The sequence below is a fragment of the Cibotium barometz genome, chromosome 60 (genome assembly GCF_041138505.1).
Source record: "Cibotium barometz isolate CiBa-2024 chromosome 60, ASM4113850v1, whole genome shotgun sequence".
NCBI classification, from domain to species: domain Eukaryota; kingdom Viridiplantae; phylum Streptophyta; class Polypodiopsida; order Cyatheales; family Cibotiaceae; genus Cibotium; species Cibotium barometz.
In genome coordinates, this window is record NC_141105.1 from 14,460,443 (window position 1) to 14,484,999 (window position 24,557).

General features: G+C 41.3%; 1 protein-coding gene across 2 annotated transcripts in view; it reads right to left on the minus strand.

Moving 5' to 3' along the window:
- LOC147605022 (Tetratricopeptide repeat (TPR)-like superfamily protein) overlaps positions 1–24,557 on the minus strand; it is a 105,766-nt gene that overhangs the window by 59,076 nt on the left and 22,133 nt on the right. The window lies entirely within an intron of this gene.

The following is a 24,557-nucleotide window of genomic DNA, read 5'->3' on the forward strand; positions in this document are numbered from 1 at the left end:
TCCACAAGAATCTCATGAAGAGCATCACGAATTCGTCATTCCAATCGAAGGACCCATGGACAACTATCCAAATCACATAAGAAGAATCCTAGGAAATCCCAAATATTACCTAGGATAGTATCATGCTCCTTCTCATAAGAGAAGTAAATCTCAACACAAACAAAGTTCCCAATCGTTCTGAGGAGTCGCACCACCTTTCCACCCTTTGTGTCTACCTACCCCAATGTACATGTCCTATCCATGAGAACCAAAATCCCCTGATGAACAAGTCCTGTCAAAATAACCTCTTCTCTATAGCTATAGCATCTCTCGTCTAGAAACATTGGGAGGGCCAAGGTGCATCAAGAATGCACCTAAAGAAAACCTGCTAGCAAATAATGTCCTGTGATAAAGCATATAACAAATGTACTAATCAGTTAGGCAAAAGATCATCCAACAGTTGCTGTAAAGCTACATATATGTGAGCCAAAGGTATCCTAGAAGTCAGGTAATGGTCACCCGGGTTTTCCACACTGTCATAAAGACATCATCCTTCTCAGTTATATGACACTTGTATATTCGTTAGACCAACCACAACACATGGTTCATATACTCGTGGAAAGAGATATCTATATTGTAGAACCTTAGCTCGCACTTTTCGGTTACTAGTAAAGTACTAGTAAAACTAGTGCACCTCAAGGTACCGAATCACATCAGTGAATTGGTCTAGATAATAGTCAAGACATATGCTCCCCGTGGCTTTGGACTCATCCGATCACTAAACTGACAACGCAACATGGAGCCCCACTCATAGTTGTCTCCGTACTCCGTACGACAACATATCGTACGGCCTGGAAAAAAAAATTCCCCAAAAAATTAATATCAGTTTTTTTGGCAATAGTGGTCTTGTTTTTGCTTGTCTATGGGTGTTTGAGCTTCCTTTGTACTATGATGCTTCCCTCCTTTTTAAAATACTCCATATCTCGAAATTGGAAATACCTAAGTTTATAAGTAATTTTTTAAAACACCGTATTTTATCGTACGATGAGAAAAAAAATTATATCATACCATATTTTCCCGTACGGTATCGTACCTGACAACTATGGCCCTACTCAAACCGCAATGTAAAGTTGTATAACTGTAAACTTTGTCAGAGGATGCTCTGCACTACAACAAAAATATGACAAGATCGTTGGAACCAGATTGTTGGACTAGGGCTATAATCGGTAATTTCAAAGAAAGGGTTGGTGCTTGAGAAACTCAACTCCGTTGAGATTCGCCAAGGATGAGGAAGCTCCCCGTACTGCTATGCAAGTCCCCTCCCTGCACCTGAGCGCCTTTCGCCTGCTGCCTGCCTTCTCCATTCCGCCTGCTGCCCACCTTCTCCATTCCTACCGTCTGCCCTCTCTTGCCCGCCTTCTCTCCTGCCCGTCCTCTGCCCGCCTTCATATCTTGTCCACCCTCTCCTGCCCGCCGGTGCTCCTGCCTGACTTCTTACCCAAATTCTGCTTCCTCTGCAGTCATCCCGTATTCCTTCCTCTTCCACCCCTCTTATCCTCTGTTCCAGCCCTTGTTCCTGTTGTGTTCAAGTCGGCTTCCCATCCCTTGATTGGCATAATGGCTTCTGCCCAAGCCAATCCTTCTCCACTCCCACACGCTGTGAGAACTATCAATTTTTCACAAGAAGAGCTTCTCATCCTCCAAAGCGACATCAACAATGAAATGAAGGCCACCCTCATTGAGAGGGTCTACCGCTCTCACCCTACCCGCTCTCAAGTTAGTGATTGGCTTCTTGCAGCCCTCCCTTCAGAGCTGGCTGTGCACTTTCTTGATGCACGTTTACTTGGACGAGGGTTTTTCCAAGTTGACTTCAATTATCCAGAAGCCACCCACATCTCAGCAGGCACTTGCCGGCAGCCCTTTTCCCCTTGGCCCACGGAAATTATTCTTCTTCGGTTACAGGCTGGACTTTGATCCTATGGCAAAGGATCGGTGCCTTACTCCGATTTCTCTCAAATTTCCTACGCTTCCTTAGGTTTTTTGGAAGTTTTTTCCCTCCATAGGACCTACATTTGGTCAGGTCTTGGAAGCGCCTGTTGATGGGAGAAGAATTAGGGTTTCATGTGGGAGACATACACAGAGAAGAAGGGAGAGAGAGAGAGAGAGAGAGAGAGTTGTGGGGATAAGTCAACTCAAGATATGAGTGTGTGACTCCCCTATCACACATGTATATTTGCACTAGTACACATAGTGCACTTAGTACATTAAAAGTACTAAGTGTACTATGTACTATAAACACATGGGCTAGTACACACTATAAGGGTGGGCATAATGCCTTTACCCCAACAACCTCCCACTTAAAGGCAAAGTGTCCTTAAATGAAGGAAAAGAAAAAAAATCAGCATGTACATGATAATATACAAGGCCATATCAAGGCTGAAACTGGCCTCATCCAATGACCATCAAGTGTCTGCAATGAGCAAATCGCTCTGGAGGCAAACTCTTTGTCAACAGATCAGCCGGGTTGTCATCCATATGAATCTTAACAAGCTGAATTTGCTTGTTCTCTATCACCTCTCTGATGAAGTGATACTTCACATCCACATGCTTCGTCTTTGCATGAAAGACATGGTTCTTTGCCAACTGGATGGCACTCTGACTGTCACAATGCAACAATGGAATATCCCCTGTGTAACCCAAATCAACCACTAACCAAGATAGCCATAATGCCTCCTTGCAAGCCTCTGTGGCTGCAATATACTCGGCCTCTGTAGTAGATAAGGCAATGCAATTCTGCATCCTGGATATCCATGACACAGCACCTCCTGTGAATGTAAACACATAACCGGTAGTAGACTTCCGGTTATCTGGATGACCGGCATAATCCGAATCCGTGTAACCATGCACTAATGCATCCTGTTTGCCAAAACAAATGCACATATCCTGTGTGCCCTTCAGGTATCTCATGACACCTTTCACTGCTTCCCAATGCTTCTTGCCAGGTTTGGCCATGTATCTAGAAACCACTCCCACTGCAAATGCAATGTCCGGCCTAGTAGCAACCATGGCATACATGAGACTGCCATAAGCTGAAGCATACGGAATCTTGACCATATCAGCCCTGTCACTATCCGACTGTGGGCTGTCCATAGCACTGAGTTTCACATATGGAGGCAAAGAAGTACTAGTCTTCTTCCCCCCATCCATATTGAACCTCTGCAAAACTTTGCCAATGTATTCCTTTTGAGACAAATACAACACATGCTGATTTCTGTCCCGAAGTATCCGCATACCCAAAATGTGATTTGCATCACCCAAATCCTTCATATCAAAGGTCTGATGCAGCCTCTTCTTCAAGGCATCCATCTCTTTACGAGATTTCCCGGCAATCAACATATCATCAACATACAAGATGAGGATCAATAGACTGCCATCCAAAGCTTTCTTGGTGTATAAGCAGTGATCTGTCACTTCTCCTGAAATCTTGGGATTTCATGAATGTATCAAATTTATGATACCATTCCCTTGGTGTCTGTTTGAGCCCATAAAGACTCTTTTTCAGCTTGCATACAAGCTTCTCCTTTCCATTCACTGCATAACCCTCTGGCTGTTGCATATATATCTCCTCATGGAGATCACCGTGAAGAAAAGCAGTCTTCACATCCATCTGAATCAAATCCAGATCATCATGAGCAACCAAAGCTAATACAGCTCTAAGTGTGGTCATTTTGACCACTGGAGAGAAGATCTCATCAAAGTCCACACCATATTCCTGCTTGAAGCCCTTAGCCACTAACCTGGCTTTGTATCTTGGCTTTGCATCAGGTGCAACTTTGAGCCTGTAAACCCACTTGCATGGCAAAACCTTCTTGCCTGTAGGCAAATGCACCAACTTCCATGTTCCATTTTTGTGCAGAGAATCCATCTCTGACTTCATAGCACGCTCCCAAAGAGTCTTGTCTGCCCTCTGTAAAGCCTCCTTATAACATGAGGGCTCCCCACAGTCAGTAAGCATCAAGTAGTCAACCCCTGGAACAAACCTGTCAGGGGCTCTAGAGGGTCTTGTGGACCTCCGTACCCAATGACCATCATTTGCAGGTTGCTGTCCAGCCTGCATATCACCTATTGGTGGCTCCTGTTCCATGCCATAAGGTTGAAAAATCATGCCCGGTATCTCTTCTAACTGTGGGATATCCATAGGAATATATTCTGCCATCTCTGGCTGTCCATTTGGACCATTTTCAGCACCATTTAAGGGCTGGTTTTGCTGTTGTAATGGCTGATTTACAGCCCTTTGTTGTTGTCCATGATGTCCATCATCATCAAAGATGACTCTGCCAGGCTCCTGTTGCCTTGCAGGCTCCTTATACATGCATGTTTCATCAAAAATGACATCATTGCTGCGTATAATCTTTCTATATTCACTGGATCCCAAAGTCTATACCCCATTTCACCTCTCTCACCATATCCTAGGAATATGCATTTGTGAGACTTAGGATCAAGTTTGGTGCACATTTCCCTGCGTATGTGCACGTACGCAACGCAACCAAACACTCTCAAGTGCTTGTAGGATGGAGGCTTCCCTGTCCATACTTCCTCTGGCACTTTCCCACCAAGCCTCGTGTTAGGTGACCTGTTTATAAGATGAACGGCTGTCATAAAAGCTTCAGCCCAAAAACCATGAGGTAACGCAGCATGTGACAACATAGAACGGACCTTCTCCTGAATTCCTGTTCATCCTCTCTGCTGTCCCGTTTTGTGGAGGATCATAAGGAGTAGAGAGCTCTCTCTTGATGCCTTTAGCATCACAAAAGTCCTGAAACTGTTTGGACATATACTCTCCACCATTGTCGGAACGCAAAGCCTTCAGTGTTTTGCCAGTTTGATTCTCAACATGAGCAACAAACTTCTGAAACACTGAGAATGTATCACTCTTCAAACGAAGAGGATAAACCCACACCTTGCGTGTGGCATCATCAATAAAAGACACAAAGTATTTTGCCCCTCCCAAAGAAAGCTGAGGCATCTCACATACATCTGTATGCACAAGCTCTAACTGAGCATCTTTCTGTCCAAGAGCTTTCTTGTGGGGGCACTAGAGTTGCCTGCCATATATACAATGCTCACAAAACTGAAAACTTGAAAACTTTAGAGAAGGCAAGTAACCCAAACGAGACAATTGCTCCATTCCTTTGACACTCATGTGTCCCAACCGGCTATGCCACATAGAGATTTCCGGCAACTCGGTTGCATTTACATTAGCATGGTGACAAACACCTGCATGCATGAAGTAAAGAGTGTCCACCTTAGAGCCTCTGGCAACAACCAGTGAGCCCTTACTAATCTTCCACTTTCCACGACCAAATGTGGTAACATAATCAACATCATCAAGCTGTCCAGTAGAAAGCAGGTTCTTCTTGATCTCAGGCACATGCCTGACATCATGGAGCATAAGCTGTGAGCCATCTGAAAACACAAGCCTCACATCACCTCTGCCAAGAATCTTGCATGCATGGTTGTCACCCAAATAAACTACTCCTTCATTGCCAGCAGTATACCTGACAAACAAGTCTCTGCAACCTGTGACATGAAAGGAGGCACCTGAATCAATGATCCACGAGTGCATACCATGACCATCTCCTGCAAGAAGTGAATGAGCATCAAGTGAAGACGTGAATAGGACCTCATCTTCACTGTCACCTACATGTGACACATTGACTTCTTCAATCTTGACTCCACTTTTGCCCTTTGGCTTTGCATCTTTGGCTTCATCTTTGTCTTTGTCCTTGCCTTTGCCCTTTTCTTTTTGATCATTCTTCCATTTGTAGCATTGCTTTTTGATATGTCCCTTCTTGCCACAATAATGGCATTCCAAGTCCTTTTTGGAGCGGGACTTGCTCCTTCCCCGTTCTTGGCTTTTACCCCTTTGCTGGGATCTCTCACGTGCATTCATTGCATTGGACTTTCCAACAGAGTTGTTTTTCCTGTTCATCTCTTCTTGAAGAAAAGCACCCTCCACATCTGCATATGACAGCATAGCATTTGAATTGCTAGTGGCTGTCCTGAATGTGTCCCAACTCTCTGGCAAAGTGCATAAGAGAAAGATGGCTTTGAACTCATCGTCCATTGCCAACTTTTGATTGATGACTTGGCTGACAATACCATTAATAGACGCCCCTTCCTTCATTTGAAGACCTATGAGTTTCTTCAACCAATACACTTTGCTTGAGGCACTTTGCTGGGCATACAAGTCCTGCAATCTTTGCCACATTCCCCAAGCTGTCTTCTCTTCACGAATGCTGAAAAGTAAAGAGTGATAGGCTTGTGCTGCTTCTTCTGGAGCAGCACATTATAGCACTGGGTTTGCCAAATATCATAATTATGTGAGCCTTCAAGCTTCTTGATGTGAAGCAATGAAGAGCTCTCACCTGTGGTTGCCATAGCAATATGCAACCTGTCAATGCCTGACTCCCTGCAAGATGTGCAAACACTGCACAAAAAGCACACAAAGTGCTCACAGTTGTTCTCCCAAAGTTTATCTCCCACTGCGGAAGCACGAATGCAACTCTACTCCCACTGAATGTGATAAAATCACCAAAATCTGGTTGCTGCAGATTTAGGACAGCACCTTAAATGTGCTCTATTCCCCTTCCAAAGTACTGTACAGCAGTACTAAGTGCTCACCAATGATGTACCAAATCTGTACCGGCAAGTACAACAGCTGAAAATGAACCTTTTCCTCACTCAAATCAATGTACAGCCATGCCAAAACTTGCACAAAGTTGTACCAAATCTGTACCAGCAAGTACAGCAGCAATAAATGCTCTCCTGGCTGTCCAAATGAGTGAAAATCAGACTTTTACAGTCCCGGCCACTGCATACAACAGTTCCGAACAGAAATTGGGCAAAAGCCCCTTGACTGCAAGCTGATTTCTGAGGATTCAAGGCATAAAAGTCTTGCCTGCTGCTTTGCCAAGCTCAACAAGCATAAAATCTTGAAAAGCCCCTTGATTTAAGATCAATTTCTGATCATACATGGTACATTAACGCACATGAAGGCATCCAGAGTCTTCACAATGCTTCCCCCTGGCCACATATACATCCAATACATAAAAGCCCCTTGATTTACAGGCACATTGAGTGCTTGACAGGCGTCAACACATTGCCCAAAGCATCAAATGCGAGTGCCTGCATGCAAATCAACCCAATCGGCACAAAAGCCCTTTGATCTGCACTCCAATTTCCTGCAATTTAGGCCCGAATGTGAGATTGCTCACATCATACAGCATGTATGAATGCCCAATGGCACAATTACATCAAAAGCCCCAAATTTTGACATCCAATTTCCTGCAAATTGATCCTGAATGTGACCAATGTCACCCGATTTTGCCAATTTTGCTCAAAATTTGAGCAATTTGGCACCTGTACCTGCTCAATTGATGATTGTACTTGCTCAATTGCAAATCCCAAAAAAAAATTGAAGCATGTACCTCTGAAATTCTTGCTGCAAGAAAAAGGGGGGTGTTGGGGGCATCGTGCTGATGATGCTGCTGCTGTGCAAGTGGGCAATAGTTGAGGAGCTCTGGTCGTATGCCTGGTCTTGAGAAGAGGGAGCTCGAAGGAGCTGAGCTCCTACAGGAAGGCACGATAGAGCTTCTAGCAGTCGGGGTGTGTTGCTGGTGTTGTCTTTCTCCACCTCGCCTACTCACGCGCACCACCACCATGCGCGGGGAGCCTGCTTTCACCGAAGCTGGCGGCTATAGATGCTTTGTCGGAGGCACCTGCTCTCACCGAAGCTGGCGGGCTGCACACAGATGGTGGTGGGTTGTGCTCGCCCAGCCTATAGTATGTAGCTGTCAAAAGACGATATGTCTTGTTGATGCCTGGGTGTGTAGCATAAGTGACCTCATGATGTTCTTTCACCGATACTCTTCGAACATGAGTATCATGAGGTACACAAATACGGTCCTGATAATATAATAAACCATCCACTATTGTATATGCTCCATAAATCTTCAAGTCGGAAGAAGTTGCACTCTGAGAATTGAGAATTCGAAATGCATTTCCAAAATCACGATCCTTTGAATAACGGTCCTTAAAACTTTGAGGTCTATCCATTTTAACTGTAGAAATAGCCAAGACCGAAGCTGGCGGCATACGACTGAGGGCATCCGCAACCACATTGGTAAGACCAGGAACATACTCAATTGTCATATGAAAATTGGCTAAGAATTCGACCCAACGCGCTTGCCTAGCATTCATAACTGGCTGCGTGAAGATATTTCAAAGAATGATGATCTGTTTTCACCATTGAATCCGCACCAAGGAGATAATGTTTCCATGCACGATAGGCATGAACAATAGCCAAAAATTCCTTGTCATATACCGGGTATCTTACTTGAATTGCAGAGTGCTTATGACTGTCAAACGCAATAGCACGTCCTTGTTGCATCAAGACGTCACCAGTGGCAATATCAAAAACATCCGTGTAAACATCAAAGGGGAGAGTAGGGTCAGGAATAGCCATGACAGGAGTTGTTGTCAAAGCTGTCTTTAAATTTTTAAAAGCTTGTGTTGCCGCTTCAGTCCATTTGAATGCAGGAGCGGACTTTAGAAGTTCTGTGAGAGGAGCAACTATTTCAGAAAATCGATGAACCTTTGTGTGATAGAAGTTGGCAAGTCCCAAGAAAGAAAGAACATCATGGATGTTTATGGGAGTTGACCAATTGACAATAACCTGTATTTTCTTTGGATCCACGGAAATACCATCAGCTAAAACAACATGTCCAAGGTACTCCAAGGATGTCTTGAAGAATTCACTTTTGCCTGCATTAATATAAAGAGCATTGTCACAAAGCACCTGGAAAACGATCTTAAGATGTGCCTTGTGTTCTTCCATATTACAACTGAACACCAGGATGTCGTCAAGATAGATAATGACGAACTTGTCTAGAAAAGGATGCAAAAGATCGTTCATCTGACTCATAAATGTTGCAGGGGCATTGGTTAACCCGAATGGCATGACCAGGTAATCGTAATGACTATATTTTGTGCGAAAAGCTGTCTTATATTCATCACCTTCGCGAATGCGAATCTGATGATATCCAGACCTAAGATCGATTTTGGAGAAGACCTTTGCATGGAGCAATTGATCAAACAATTCATCAATGCGCAGAAAAGGATACTTATTCTTGATAGTCAACTTATTAAGGGCACGATAGTCGATGCAAAGGCGCATAGACTTATCCTTCTTTTTCACCAAAAGTACTGGAGCTCCAAAAGGACTTTTGCTTGGTCGAATATGTCCTTTCTCCAAAAGTTCAGTAAGTTGTCGCTGTATCTCCTGAGATTCCATAAAAGAAACTCGATATGGAGCACGAGTAGGTGGAGCACTGCCACGAAGAATATTAATAGCATGGTCGCTTGGTCGCCGAGGTAGGAGAACCGTAGGAAGCTCCTGAGGAAAAAGATCCAAGTATGGAGCAAAGAAAGGTTGCCAGAGGTACATCACCTTTGTATCTATGTCTTCGGGAGGATCATTGACTGAATAGACCATTAAAAGTGCTGAGGAATAACCACTCTTGCGGACCCACCGTTTCACTTGAAGAGCTAAAAGGGTTGGTGTAGAAGGTTGGTCTCTGATTCCTTCGAGTGCCACAAGCATATCATTTTGAGCAAATTGTATGAAATGGTTCCGGAAACTGATCAGGGGATCGTATTGATACAACCATTCTTGACCAAGGATCATATCATAATGTGCCAAATTCATGACTTGGAAATCCAATTTGTCACAATAGTGCTGAATTCAAAAGGAGAGGTGTTTGGCAACGGTGTTACACAAGGATGTGGAACCATCGGCAAGCTCTACTTCATAAATAACAGCACTTTGAGAAGTCCGAATCTTCAATCTCTGAGTCAAGGTGGTTCCCACAAAGTTATGAGAACACCCACTGTCAATGAGCACCTGAATAGGGTGACTAGAAATAGAACCTTGAAGAACCAAAACTTGAGTAGACCGCTGGGGCAACGGTGAAGAGGCAGCTTGTGCTGTGGCAGTAGCGGTGATCACTGAAGCATGTGCAATAGCATGGTGATTAACTGCACGCTTTCCTTTGTCAACAACTAGGGGTTTCTCCTCGGAAGTGGAGGGTTCAGCATTAGAATTCTGTCGATAGGTTGGTCTTTTGGGGCACTCAAACCAACGATGAGGTCCATTACAAATTGTGCACAATCCTGTCTTTTGTTGATCCCATCCAGAAGGAACAGTGGAAGGACGAGGATTGCGAGATTGGTCACGTCCTTGATCCCGTCCACGATCCGAACTGCGTGGTTGGAAGGATTGAGAATGTCGGGACCGAAAAGAGGTCGATCCTTTTGATCGGCGAGGGTGTTGAGAATTATTCCATTGGGGATTAGGTCGGGACGTAGAAGTGCCAGAAGATTCTCTACGACTATCTCGGTTCATACGAGATCCACTGGCTTTCTGAAAGGCATTAGCTCGACCGGAAGAGGCCGAATTTCGAGAATTAATGTCTGCAACGCGACAGGGTTATATTTCTGAACATCGGCACGCAGTGTGGGGATAAGACCTTCAAACGAAGGCATGAAGTTCGTCCGCTAGGGACAAAGAGTCAATCTCTAGTATCAAGTTCGTGAACTGGGAGATATAAGAGGCCAAGGAACCAGTTTGGTCCAAATGGCGTAAGCGAGTACGGGCTTGGAAATCCGCATTGGTGTATGAACTGCTTACGGAGGACCCGCTCGAATTTTTCCCACGTTGTAACCGATTTTCCGGCGTGCTGTCATCGTTGCCACCACAATAAAGCAGTGTCTTTGAGGAGGGATACCGCAAAAATCACCTTTTTGGAATCAGAAAGGGTCATGGTTTCAAAGTATAACCGCAGTTTGTAGAGCCATTGGTCTAAGATGCGCTTATTGCGCTAACCACCATAAGAGTCAAGGGGTTTAATTTCCAATTTCTTCGTTTTACTGGCTTGTAAAAGACGATAAAGAGTTTTAAGGTCGTCGCCTTCTACCTCGGAAGGAATGACGTCTGCGTCCGCTGGTACTGTTGCTGAAACATCTGCTGCTGGTACAGAACTCATGTAGGAGTGGCAATCCATGTGGAGCTGCTAGATCTGCAAAGCCAAGGATGCCATAGACTCCTGGAGTTGTTGTCGGAACTGCTGCTAAAGTTGCTACAAAGCTAGCTGCCATTCCGGAGGGGCTGGTATGTCAACAGGTTCTGCCATGAGAGAAGATGTTGATGTAGAGGCTTCAAGGTGACGAGGCTCTCGGGATTTTTGCTATTGATGATGCCACTGGGCTCTAGTAAGAACCATCGGCTGGCATCTGGAAATCCCGAGAGGAGAGGCTACGTATTGGTGAAGCGGCTATAGACCATCCAGTATAGTAAGGGCGATCCTCTGGGACTGGGCTCGCACGAAGGTACAAGGGTAGGGGCAGCTACTAGTGTCAAGGGTGTATATTCTAGTGCACCGTGAATGAAGATGGATAAACGTCCTCAGAATAGGTGCAATATTCATGAAAAATGATGCTACACTCGGAGAGGATAGCGCCCAAATAAGGATAACGCCTGAGTATAAAACAGTAATGATCCAGATCCTGTGCAAAAGTACGAACACGGATCACCCACACGTCGAATTCTCGGAGGTGAGAAGTCGGTGTGGCTATCTGAATACAGTAATGAGTGGGCTGGAAAAAGGGGGGGCACACTCACTGGAATAGGGATTGAGACCGGTGGAGAAACACGGGTAGGAGAGGGCACTATGGACCGAGAGGGTGTATCCTATAAATAACTGAAATCATAGGTTTCCTCTGCCATAAGCCGTCGGAGAAGAGGGTAATGTGTGTCCACGTGATCTGAGAGGTGCTCTTAAACCCGTAAAAAGTGATATTGGCCCCGGATGAATGGAGAGCCCGCAAAAGAATGAAATGGCGGGTTTTTGATATGTTAATACTCCACATTATGTGAGATTTTTATGCCCAAGAAAATGGAAAAATCACACTTGAAGGAGGTTGCCATAATAAATATTGTTGCTGGAGAAGAAGCACCAAGGATAGGGTGGCCCGCAAGCCGACAGAAATCCACAACTGCAAGTCGCTGGTCCAGGCATTGGAGTAGACAGCAGGCAGCAAACAATGAAGAAGGCCGAGTTCAATGAAGAGAGGCGGCAGCAATCCGGCACGCTGGAGACGTATACAGGGTGGCGGCAATCGCAGGCTGAAAACGGCAAATAGGTGGCGCCATTTCGCAAGGACCCGTAAGGTGAGTTTTTGGTTTTTTTTTTTTTATGTGTATAGACGTGGCAATTAGACCCGTAGTAACCTTTGAATGGGGTTATGAGGGGTGTTTGTTAATTTTTTTAATTTAAAAAAAATCAACAAGTCGTCATGCGCTCTTCGCCGGCAGCCGACTGGGAAAACTTCCACGAAGGGGTGCGACTGCTATTGGGAGGGGTGCCTGTTCATGAAGGGGTGCCGCCTGAAGAGGTAAGCCTCCTGATTGAAGGCTTTTTTTGTTTTTGTCTCCTTTATTCAAGAGTGTCCTGCATATGGCTGGCCCAAACTTAATCAGGAAAAATTGAGAGTTGGGGGCTGAATTTGATAGGGCATTCTCTCCTGCTCTTCCATTCAACACTTGCTACACCCAATTTTAGGGTTTGGGCGGGCTGATTTTAGGGTTAGGGTTAGGACTGATTTTAGGGTTAGGGTTAGGGTTAGGGTTTGGGCATGTCACAAGGCGGAAAAAGTTTGCTCTAATACCACTGTAAAGCTTTTATAGCTTTATTAACATGATTAAGACTTAATTAATGAGCAATAGACAAATACTGCAGGAAAAGACTGAGTTGTTTGAATTGAGACAGGGGCCTTGCTTAAATAGAGGCCGAAAGGGTACAAGTGAAGAGACACATCCTTGGGAAGAGGTGTGGCTCTTGAATCAATGGTTATGTCCTTTGGACTTAGGGGTGTGTCTTTTAATGAATAGACATGTCCTTTGATAGTGACCCATGTGTAAGGGTTTGACCCTTCACAGGTGTCTTCAGTTAATAAGGGATTAAGGAGTAATTAAGGAGAGATTAAGAGAGTTAGTCACAATCGTGACAGAAGTAGAACCCTCCTCTGAAGAAGGAGGAAATGAAACAACCACGGAAACAAAAGGATCATCAATGATAGCTGAATTTGCCAGGTTCGAAGTAGGAACAGGCTCCAAGATAGTGGAAGATGCCTCCTCATGTAAGATTCCTCCCCAGCCTCTCAAGATGTCCAGCATCTTCTCCCTGTAATCAAATCCCTCTTCAGAAATATAAAAGATCTTGTTTCTACCTATTTTAACCTAGAGAGAGAAAATGTTCTAAAGAGAGAATATTCAGATTTTGAATATTTTTTGATGGAAAAATATCTCTTCTTATTAAAATAAGTTCCCCCGAAACAGAAGTTCAAAAAGATTTTCAGAAGGTGCATTAGAAATCAAGTATAATCTGTTCAAGAGGCCTTATCGTATGGTTTCAGATTTTCAAAAAATTTCAAATTAAGGTTTTGAAGGGCCAATCAAATTCATCCAAATGTATGAAGAAGATAAATAGAAGAAATAAAGAAAATCCCCCCAAAAATGAGTAAATACTCACATAAGATGAAGAGTGGACTAAGGACCAAAGAAAAAGCTAAAAAAATGGATTTTTGACACCTCACAATGGGGATTCCCTCCTCATGAATGAGGCGCCTACTTCACATATGGGGTGGTGTTTTAAATCTTCAAAAATTGAGATATTTCATCTCTCCTCTCTCCTACTTCAAGTCTAGTTCCAAAAAGTAAGCTACACTGACCTAAAAATGGTCAAAAATTGACCAAACTGATTTGAAAAATTCTAGAATCAGTTTGCTTGGTTAGGAGCTCACTTTTTCCTACAAATAGAAGCCTCTCCCTTTGTTGAAAAATAATAGTGTTTATGCACTGTTACTCTACTCCTGCCAAGAGCCAAGAACTGTGAATTTCTTAATAATTCACTAGTTTTTGACCTTTCTCTCTTTCAAAGATTTGGTGGCCACTCTTGTTACAAACAGGAGTAGAACCCTCAAACCATCAAGCCAAAGGACTCTATACCTTGGTCGAAAGGCTTTTCCCCTCTCTCATTCTTAAAATCAGCCCTTCTTTATCCTAGTTAAGTGATAGTAGTTGGAATTAAACTTTTTATATTGTTTTCTCTTTCATAAGTGAATTTTGATTAGTCTAGATTACTTTAAACCAATTAGAGTTAATTTTTAAGAAAAATTAAATTAAAAATTTTTAAAAAATGATAAACCATACAAAGGAGGTTAGGGCAAAAAAATTTAAAAAATTAAAAATAAGTATTATCTCTTATTATTCTAAAAGAGTAATCCCTATCGTTTCTATATTCTAAAAGTATCATTTTCATGCATAGAAGATACATAATGATTATTATTTTTATGCATAAAAGAATATATTTTTTTTATTATGAAAGTCTTACTTTCATCAAAATGAATTTTTCTACATAAGAGAATAAATTTTTTTATTATGAAAGTGTTACTTTCATATTCCTAAGGAGAAGATAATAGCTCCCTTGTCAGTAAGTGAAGGTTTGTATCAAGGCGTGGCTATGACCCAGTACCGTCGTCTTACGCGTCTCCCGAGGAGATTTTGAATTCTGGAGCCGAACTGCTCTATGTACATATTGCAACTTTTATATAAATAAAGAAATGTTTTCTGGAGAAAAATTCCCTGTTGTATAAGTGATTGTTTATGGACGATCTGATAAAGAAAAAAATTGTTATCGGACATATGTCATAGATCTCCAATAAGATCATTGTCTTGTTTAAGAAATTGTTTTCCGAACCTCTTAAGTCTTAGGATCTCGTGGATGATATCAAAATAAAAATTTAATAATATATAAATTTTTAGCAGAATCATGAGACGAGGAAACCGTGGCCGTCAGCCAGACCCTCTCTCTGAAGATGACGAGCTTGACCCTGATGTTCGCAAGGCTCTTCATAGGACTCAGCCAGAACCCTTCAAAGAAGAAGGGGAGAACCTGAGCGAGGCTGTGGAGAAATGGGTGGAAGCCATGGAAGAATATTTTGACGTCACAGGCTACAATGAGCGGAGCAAAATAGCTCTTGCCAGGCTGAAAATAGTGGAAACAGCGAGGGTAGCATGGAGGAACCACTGTGACACCAACCGTCTGGACAGAAATGCTCAGTCCTGGAACGACCTAAAAACCTACTTGAGAAAGAGATTTTGTCCCCCTGGATTTTTGGAAATCAAAATGAACGAATTCTTAGAGCTAAAGCAGGGGAGCAAAACCATCGAGGAATATCACCAGGCCTTTGCTCTTCTACTCAAATATTCACCACCTCTAGATGAAGAGCAACTCATGGCCAAGTTCATTCGGGGAATGAACGAACCCTTGGATACACTGGTCAAAAATGCCAAGCCAGTGTCCATGGCAGAAGCTGTCAAAATGGCGAAGGACTTTGTCAAGGCTTCATCGTAAAAGTCCCGCCAAAGGCAACTCCAAGGAGACACCAAGGTTCTAACCAGAATGTGGAGACGGGAAGCTTCAGAAATGAAGGAAGACCTTTTCCCCGAAGTACATTCTCCGGAACTCCGGCTCTCTCCAGAATGCAAAGGGAAGACCTTCGAAGCAAGAACAGATGCTTCGGATGTCAAGGACTTGGGCACCAGCTCAAGGATCGCCTCTCTCCTTCTGTGGGCCAAGGAAACCAGGGTCCCAGAGTCCCGAGACGGACTCCTTCTTATCAGTCCAATCAGGGTCCCCCACGCCAAAATCAGGAAAATCCCAGGAGAACTCCAGCTCAGCCGTCTGCCTCTGTCCAGAGTAGCCTCAGAACTCCTTCCCAGAACTGGGACAACCAAAGAGAAAGAGTTCCGACTCAGACTGCAGCAGCCAGAGCAGTCACAATTGCAGAAGTAGTGGAAGAGGAAAGAGGACAGATTTATGCTGCAATTAAAAACCAAGGACCAAATCGTCAATTCTCCGTCATCAATACTCCAGCTGTGTATCAGGGTAAGCCTTTTAAGCTTTTGATTGATTCAGGCAGTACTCATTCTTTCATTTCCCCTGGATGCTTGCGTAAGCTAGTCTTAGATCAGAAATCAGGGAAACCTATGCAAGTTGAATTGGCAAGTGGGAAGATTCTTTTCACTCACCTTGAAACACATCATATTCAGTTCAATCTAGATGGGAATTTAACTGACTGTCAGTTCAGAGTTATACCTTTAGGAGTTTTTGACGGGATCCTTGGAATGGATTGGCTCCACAAAAATCAAGCTGACATTCATTGTCATAATGGAACCATTTCCTTCCGTGACCTTCACGGAAACAAAGTTCAAGGAACCGGAATTTCAGGATCCCCAAGTCTGCAGTTAGTAAAGGCTTCTAAGTTACTAAAAGGACTTAGAAAGACGCAGTACATTTATCTTGTCAAAATGAATCCGGTAGACTCAAAGTTAAAAGCTAAAGAACCTGAATGGTTAAGTGATTATGATGATTTATTCCTAGCAGAGCTAACAAAGATGCCTCCAATTCGCGAAGTAGATCATGTGATAGAATTGACCCCCGGAGCTCAGCCAGTAGCCCTGTGCACGTACAAAATGCCAGTTCCTGAAGCCATCGAACTCAAGGAACAGCTTAGACAGCTGTTGGAACAAGGGTTTGTAAGACCCAGTGTTTCACCTTGGGGTGCGCCAGTTCTCTTTCAGAAAAAGAAAGATGGAACGCTAAGACTCTGTGTGGACTACAGAGGTCTAAATCAGCTGACAGTTAAGAATAAGTATCCTATCCCCAGAATTGATAAGCTTCTGGACAGGCTAAGTGGAGCCCAGATCTTTACAAAGATAGATCTCAAATCAAGGTATTATCAGATCAGGATTAATGAGCAAGATATCCCGAAGACAGCCATCAATACTCAGTATGGGCATTATGAATTCACTGTCATGCCGTTTGGATTGACAAATGCCCAGCTACATTCAATCGCTTAATGCAGGACATTCTCAGAGAATACTTGGATGATTTTGTTCTTGTTTTCTTTGATGATATTCTGATTTACTCAAAGAATGCAGCTGATCATGAAACTCATGTCACAAAAGTTCTTGAGATTCTAAGGAAGCACCAACTCTTTGCCAAAAAGAGCAAATGCACTTTCTCTGCCGACCATGTTGAATACTTGGGCTTTCTGGTATCAAAAGATGGAATTTCTCCAGATTCCGCAAAAGTCCAAGCAGTCATAGATTGGCCTGAACCAAAGACAGTGAAAAAGTCAGAGGATTCTTGGGATTGACTGGTTGGTATAGAATTTTTATACCAAAGTATGCTCTCATAGCTTCCCCCCTGACTAATCTTCTCAAGAAGAATATTCCGTTTCAATGGTCTGCCAGGTGCTAGAGTGCTTTTGATAAGCTGAAGACCGCCTTGGTAACCAATCCCGTCTTGAAGTTGCCAGATTTCTCTCTACCCTTTGAGGTAGTAACTGATGCTAGTGGTTTTGCTCTGGGAGGTGCACTCATGCAGGAAGGTCATGCAGTGGCCTATGAATCCCGAAAACTCAGAACGCATGAGAGGAATTATGCTGTCCACGACTTGGAACTACTTTCAGTAATATATGCCCTGATGTTGTGGAGACATTACCTACTGGGTCAAAGATTCACTTTGATGACAGATCATCAGAGCTTAGAGTGGATCTTCACTCAGAAGGATCTCAACATGCGCCAAAGAAGGTGGATGCAGACCTGCAGGAATTTGATTTTGAAATCAAGTACCGCCCAGGCAAAGAAAATGTGGTAGCAGTTGGCCTCAGCAGAAAAGCCTCCTTGCTTACAATTACTATAGTGTATCCCTTGATTATTGAAGTAAGAGAGAAGATCATGCAGGATAGATTCTTTGGCCCTATTGCTACCCTACTTATGTAGGAAAGCAAAACTCCACAGGAGTCGAACCGAGTTCAAGGGTACAGCTTGGATGATGGAATTATGTATTATAATCGCAGGCTATGCATTCCCAATGATGAGGGAACCAAGGAACAAATTCTGAATAAAGCCCATGACAGCCTTATTGCAGGACATCCAGGTTTCATCAAAACCTACATGTCTGTGAAGAAAAGCTTCTTTTGGCCTGGTCTAAAAAAGAATGTGCTTAATCATGTACGTCAATGTCTGACCTGTCAGAAAGTCAAGGCCGAGAGAGTAAAAATGCCTCGGAAGCTACATCCTTTAGACATCCCCCAGATGAAGTGGGAATGTATCAGTATGGATTTTATTACTGGATTACCTTCAATGCAATCAGGTTACAACTCCATCTTCGTAGTAGTTGATAGATTAACCAAAGTTGCCCATCTGATTCCAGTAAAAGAAACCTACACTGCAGTGGATGTGGCCAGAGTGTTTCTCAAGGAAATCTTCAGATTGCATGGCCCACCCACAAAAGAATAGTAAGTAATCGGGACCCTAAATTCACATCAAGATTCTGGATTGCATTTTTTGAAGCAGTAGGAACTTTCTTGAATCTTAGCACAGCCTACCACCCTGTGCTGTTTGACCGATGGTCAAACAGAAAGGGTAAACCAAGTAATCGAAGATATACTTCGGTCATGCTGTGGTGGCAGGGAACCCAAGAAGTGGCTAAGCTATCTGCACCTAGTCGAGTTCGCCTACAATGCATCTTATCAAAGAAGTATTGGGATGAGCCCTTTCAAAGCTTTGTATGGACAAGATTGCTTAACTTCATTAACTTGGTCCAACCCATTGATTAGGGTCGAGATGTCCAGACAGATGCTTGATGACATGGAGCAGCAGATGCAGGCAATTCGTAAAGATATAAAAGCTGCCCAGGATAGACAGAAGCAGTATGCAGATAAGAAGAGGACAGACAGAGAATTTGAAGAAGCAGATATGGTCTTCATTCGAGTACGCTCCAAAAGAAGTTCTCTATCTCTTGGGAAGTACAAGAAGTTATCCCCCAGATATTGTGGGTCATATCTGATTACAAAAAAAGTAGGTGACTTAGCCTACGAGCTTCTTCTGTCTCCTCATCTTAAAGTACATAATATATTTCATGTTAGCCTTCTTAAAAAGTATATACCAAGCCCGAATCATGTGCTTAATGATGAAATCTTAACTTCTTCAACCCAAGGACAGATGGAACTCCAACCCGAAGAAATCCTTGATGTTCGTGAAAAGATTCTCAGGAATAGAATTCTGAGAGAATTATTGGTTAAATAGAAGTTCTATCCTTTTGAAGATGCCACCTGGGAGAAGGAAGTCGAACTGTTGCGAGATTACCCCCAGTTTGCGAGATGAGGACATCTCGCGTTTTTCAAGTGGAAGAGAATGTAAGATTCCTCCCCAGCCTCTCAAGATGTCCAGCATCTTGCCCCTGTAATCAAATCCCTCTTCAGAAATATAAAAGATCTTGTTTCTACCTATTTTGACCTAGAGAGAGAAAATGTTCTAAAGAGAGAATATTCAGATTTTGAATATTTTTGGATGAAAAAATATCTCTTATTAAAATAAGTTCCCCCGAAACAGAAGTTCAAAAAGATTTTCAGAAGGTGCATTAGAAATCAAGTATAATCTGTTCAAGAGGCCTTATCCTAAGAGTCCAGATTTTCGAAAAATTTCAAATTAAGGTTTTGAAGGGCCAATCAAATTCATCCAAATGTATGAAGAAGATAAATAGAAGAAATAAAGAAAATCCCCCCAAAAATGAGTAAATACTCACATAAGATGAAGAGTGGACTAAGGACCAAAGGAAAAGCTAAAAAAATGGATTTTTAACGTCTCACAATGGAGATTCCCCCCTCATGAATGAGGCACCTACTTCACATGTGAGGTGGAGTTTTAAATCTTCAAAAATTGAGATATTTCATCTCTCCTCTCTCCTACTTCAAGTCTAGTTCCAAAAAGTAAGCTACACTGACCTAAAAATGGTCAAAAATTGACCAAACTGATTTGAAAAATTCTAGAATTAGTTTGCTTGGTTAGAAGCTCACTTTTTCCTACAAATAGAAGCCTCTCCCTTTGTTAAAAAATAATAGTGTTTATGCACTGTTACTCTACTCCTCCCAAGAGCCAAGAATTGTGAATTTCTTAATAATTCGCTAATTTTTGACCTTTCTCTTCCAAAGATTTGGTGGCCACTCTTGTTACAAACAAGAGTAGAATCCTCAAAACCATCAAGCCAAAGGAAAGCTTCCAGAATTTATGTACCATAGAAATTTTATATTTTTCTTTATTCTTTTTATGCTTTTCTAATTTTTGTGTTGTTTGAAATGATAAATGGACGCTATGCCTTGGTTGAAAGGCTTTTCCCCTCTCTCATTCTTAAAATCAGCCCTTCTTTATCCTAATTAAGTGATAATAGTTGGAATTAAACTTTTTATATTGTTTTCTCTTTCATAAGTGAATTTTGATTAGTCTAGATTACTTTAAACCAATTACAGTTAATTTTTAAGAAAAATTAAGTAGAAAAAATTAAAAAATGATCAGCCATACAAAGGAGGTTATGGCGAAATTTTTTAAAAAATTAAAAATAAGTATTATCTCTCATTATTCTAAAAGAGCAATCCCTATCGTTTCTATATTCTAAAAGTATCATTTTCATGCATAGAAGATGCATAATGATTATTATTTTTATGCATAAAAGAATAATTTTTTATTATTATGAAAGTCTTACTTTCATCAAAATGAATTTTTATGCATAAAAGAATAATTTTTTTTATTATGAAAGTGTTACTTTCATCAGAATGGATTTTTATGCATAAAAGAATAATTTTTTTATTAAGAAATTGTTACTTTCATCAAAATGAAATTTTATCCATAAAAGAATAATTTTTTTATTATGAAAGTGTTACTTTCATCAAAATGGATTTTTATGCATAAAAGAATAATTTTTTTATTATGAAAGTGTTACTTTCATCAAAATGGATTTTTATGCATAAAAGAATAATTTTTTTTTATTATGAAAGTGTTACTTTCATCAAAATGAATTTTTATGCATAAAAGAATAAATTTTTTTATTATGAAAGTGTTACTTTCATCAAAATGGATTTTTATGCATAAAAGAATAATTTTTTTATTATGAAAGTGTTACTTTCATCAAAATAGATTTTTATGCATAAAAGAATAAATTTTTATTATGAAAGTGTTACTTTCATCAAAATGTATTTTTATGCATAAAATAATAATTTTTTTTATTATGAAAGTGTTACTTTTATCAAAATGAATTTTTATGCATAAAAGAATAATTTTTTTTATTATGAAAGTGTTACTTTCATCATTATTGATTTTTATGCATAAAAGTATGCATGAAAGAATATTTTTTTATTATGAAAGTGTTACTTTCATCAAAATGGACTTTTATGCATAAAAGAATTATTTTTTTATTATGAAAGTGTTACTTTCATCAAAATGAATTTTTATGCATAAAAGAATAATTTTTTTATTATGAAAGTGTTACTTTCATCAAAATGGATTTTTATGCATAAAAGAATAATTTTTTTATTATGAAAGTGTTACTTTCATCAAAATGGATTTTTATGCATAAAAGAATAATTTTTTTATTATGAAAGTGTTACTTTCATCAAAATGAATTTTTATGCATAAAAGAATAATTTTTTTATTATGAAAGTGTTACTTTCATCAAAATGGATTTTTAATGCATAAAAGAATAATTATTTTTTTTTATAAAAGTGTTACTTTCATCATTATTGATTTTTATGCATAAAAGAAAAAAAAAATATTGTAAAAGTGTTACTTTCACTAATATCGATTTTTATGCATAAAAGAATTTTATTTTTATATCAAAATAACAGTTCTCTTTAATCTTATGTCTAATTCCCATGAATATTGGTAAATGATTAAGTAAATACTTTGTGAAAGAAAATCCTATCGTTTCATATTCTCTAAGATGACAATGAGAAAATTCAGTGAAGCTATCGAAATCAAAATTTTAGATAAATGATTCCTCATAGGAATTCGTGATTAGTTTTAAATTCAGTAAAGTAGTAATTGAAATATTTTCCTTTGATAAAGATAGTTCAAGAAGAACCTTTTCAGACTCAAAACCTGAATCAGACTATAACCAAGACATAACTCCTTCGTCAGTTTCAAGAAATGACGATGTGACCAGTTCCATAATCTACACTCAAATCACCCACCGAAAATTAAACTAAGTTGAGACCTTTGATTTTGATCTGAGGATTAAGAATTCAGAATTCGAGGAATTCTACTTGGGAATCCAGACTGTGATCTAGAAGTCTTGGGATACGGAATTAAGATATACTCATTGTATTCAAAAGAAAATCAAAACTGAAAACTTGCATAGAAACCCTGTTTTCTTAAAAGACTGTCTTACACCAGAATGCTGGAGGGAGCATTTGGTATATGTGTTTTCTAAGGGAAGTTTGGTTGCAACAGCTGGCGGGGAGTGTTCAAAGGACAGCTCACGCGGCAAAGCCTGCCCAGGTCTTGACCAGCCTCGGTATGATTAAAATGGTGCGCTTCCGGTACGATGGACGAGGGCCGATGAAGCGGTCCTTGAGTGAGGTGCCAGGACACCTACGGAGAATCCTGGAGGGTTCTGACCAGGCGATGGGCGATGCACGGGCTCGCGGTGCCCAGGACACCCATGCGTATGTCGAGAAATATTGTATGATGGACCAATGTTTATTGTAATCTATTACTGGATCTCGTTGTTGACCCGCTGGTCTCAACGGAGAGTCCAGAGTGATCCTGTTTTGTGAGAAACAAAGACTCAATGGAAATTTTGAGTTATGACATGTGTAACCAGTAATTGTCTGTCAATGGATTGTTTTATAAGTTAAAGTTTAAAGAGGAGTGTGTGCGTATCTGTATTCCAAAGCAAAAGTTAAGAAAGGCATTCAATTATGGGTGGGTGAGTACTTGTCTAGTTCTACTATTCCAGTGGTTGGGCGGTGGCTAACCCATGGGCCGGATGGGGTTAGGCTTGGATCAGTAGAGTTTTAAAACAATAAAATTGATTAATAAGAATACACTTAGAACTCGAGTAGTTAATTAGAATCCTGAAGACTTCTCTAAAGAATAAATCAACGGCTGTGCCTGATTCAATCAGGAAAAAAGCGTTGATTCCTTCAAGTTAAGTTTGTAATAGTTTCCCTTCTATCTGGTTTATTCAGATGAAGGTTAGTTCAGTATCTTAACCTCGTTAGAAAAATCCGTTAAGAAAATAAAAATGGTGGAATCGTCCCCACTTTCCAGGCATGGGAAATTTTCCCGGTTTCGGTTTTTGGAAGGACCACCAGCTTAGTCTCGTGCCCGGACATTCGAGGGCGAGGCCCCGAGTGAGAAACCCTGCCCCGCGCAAGAGGAAGGTACTTCCGCTACTTCCATCCGGGAATCCGGTGCGCAGAGGGGACACTGGGATCTCACACCTCAGAAACATAAGAAGGAGAAGCAACTTCCAGGAGAGAAGCCGCCAAAGTAGGAAGCTCCAGAATATGTGAGGATATCTCAACAAAATTATCCACCTGCTCTGTAGAAGAACCACTAGAAAATCTGCAATAACAGCATGGAACAGCACAAGAGAAGGAAGATACTCATCCAAAGGGATTAGAGGAACTAATAAGGTCTCTGTCAAAAACTCCTGTAAATAATCCTCTTTTCCGGATAGGACACTGACTTCTGAATCAGAAGTCTCCTACGTGACCACCAGGATGGACGCATCCTGCTCCAGTGAAGATGAAAGAACAGGGAGATCATAGACAGCAAGAAAAGCAATCTTGGCATGAGACTTCGTACTCTCCACTATCGCTGGTGAAGTATCTGAGCCATTTGTCATGGATGAAGTATCTGAGCCATCGGAGGAGGACTCCTGCTTTGGCTTTAGCTTTGCGGGAAGCAACCTGTCGAGCAAAACATTTGGCCTCTGAATGACCAAGTCAGCCACAAAACTCACAAGAATCCTTCATCCTGGAACCCTTGACACTTTTAGAATTGTTAGAATCGTCGTCATCGGAAGATGACTTTGTGGTGACTTTTTGCTTCTTGTTGTTGTTGCCACCACGTCCACCTTTGGTCTTGCCCTTGTCCTAGGTAACAAATGCAGATTCCGGCTTCCCTTTGCCTCTCATCAAGCACTTATCATGTAAGTAGCTCAAGACCTCCTCAAAAGTGGGGAGAGGTACACGAAAATATATGGTATCTTTGAAAGCATCAAAGGAAGAAGGAAGTTTACCTAGTAACTTGTGGACGCGGTTATTGATAGCGCTCCCAAATTCTTCAAGTTGTCGTGTAAGCCGAGAGATATCTTTATAGAGGAAATACGACCATACCTCCTCTGAATCTCAAGCCATATCTATCGTGCATTACTCCCAAAAGAGATGAATTAAGCATTAATGTTGGGAGTCATGCAATGTGTGATGATGAAGCAAGCACAAGCATCCAACTGTCCTCAGAACGTTGGATCCACCAAAGAAAGTGTAGAGACAGAAGTCAATACACCAGCACTCTCTAGAAGAAGTTTGGTATAATAGGACCAAATATG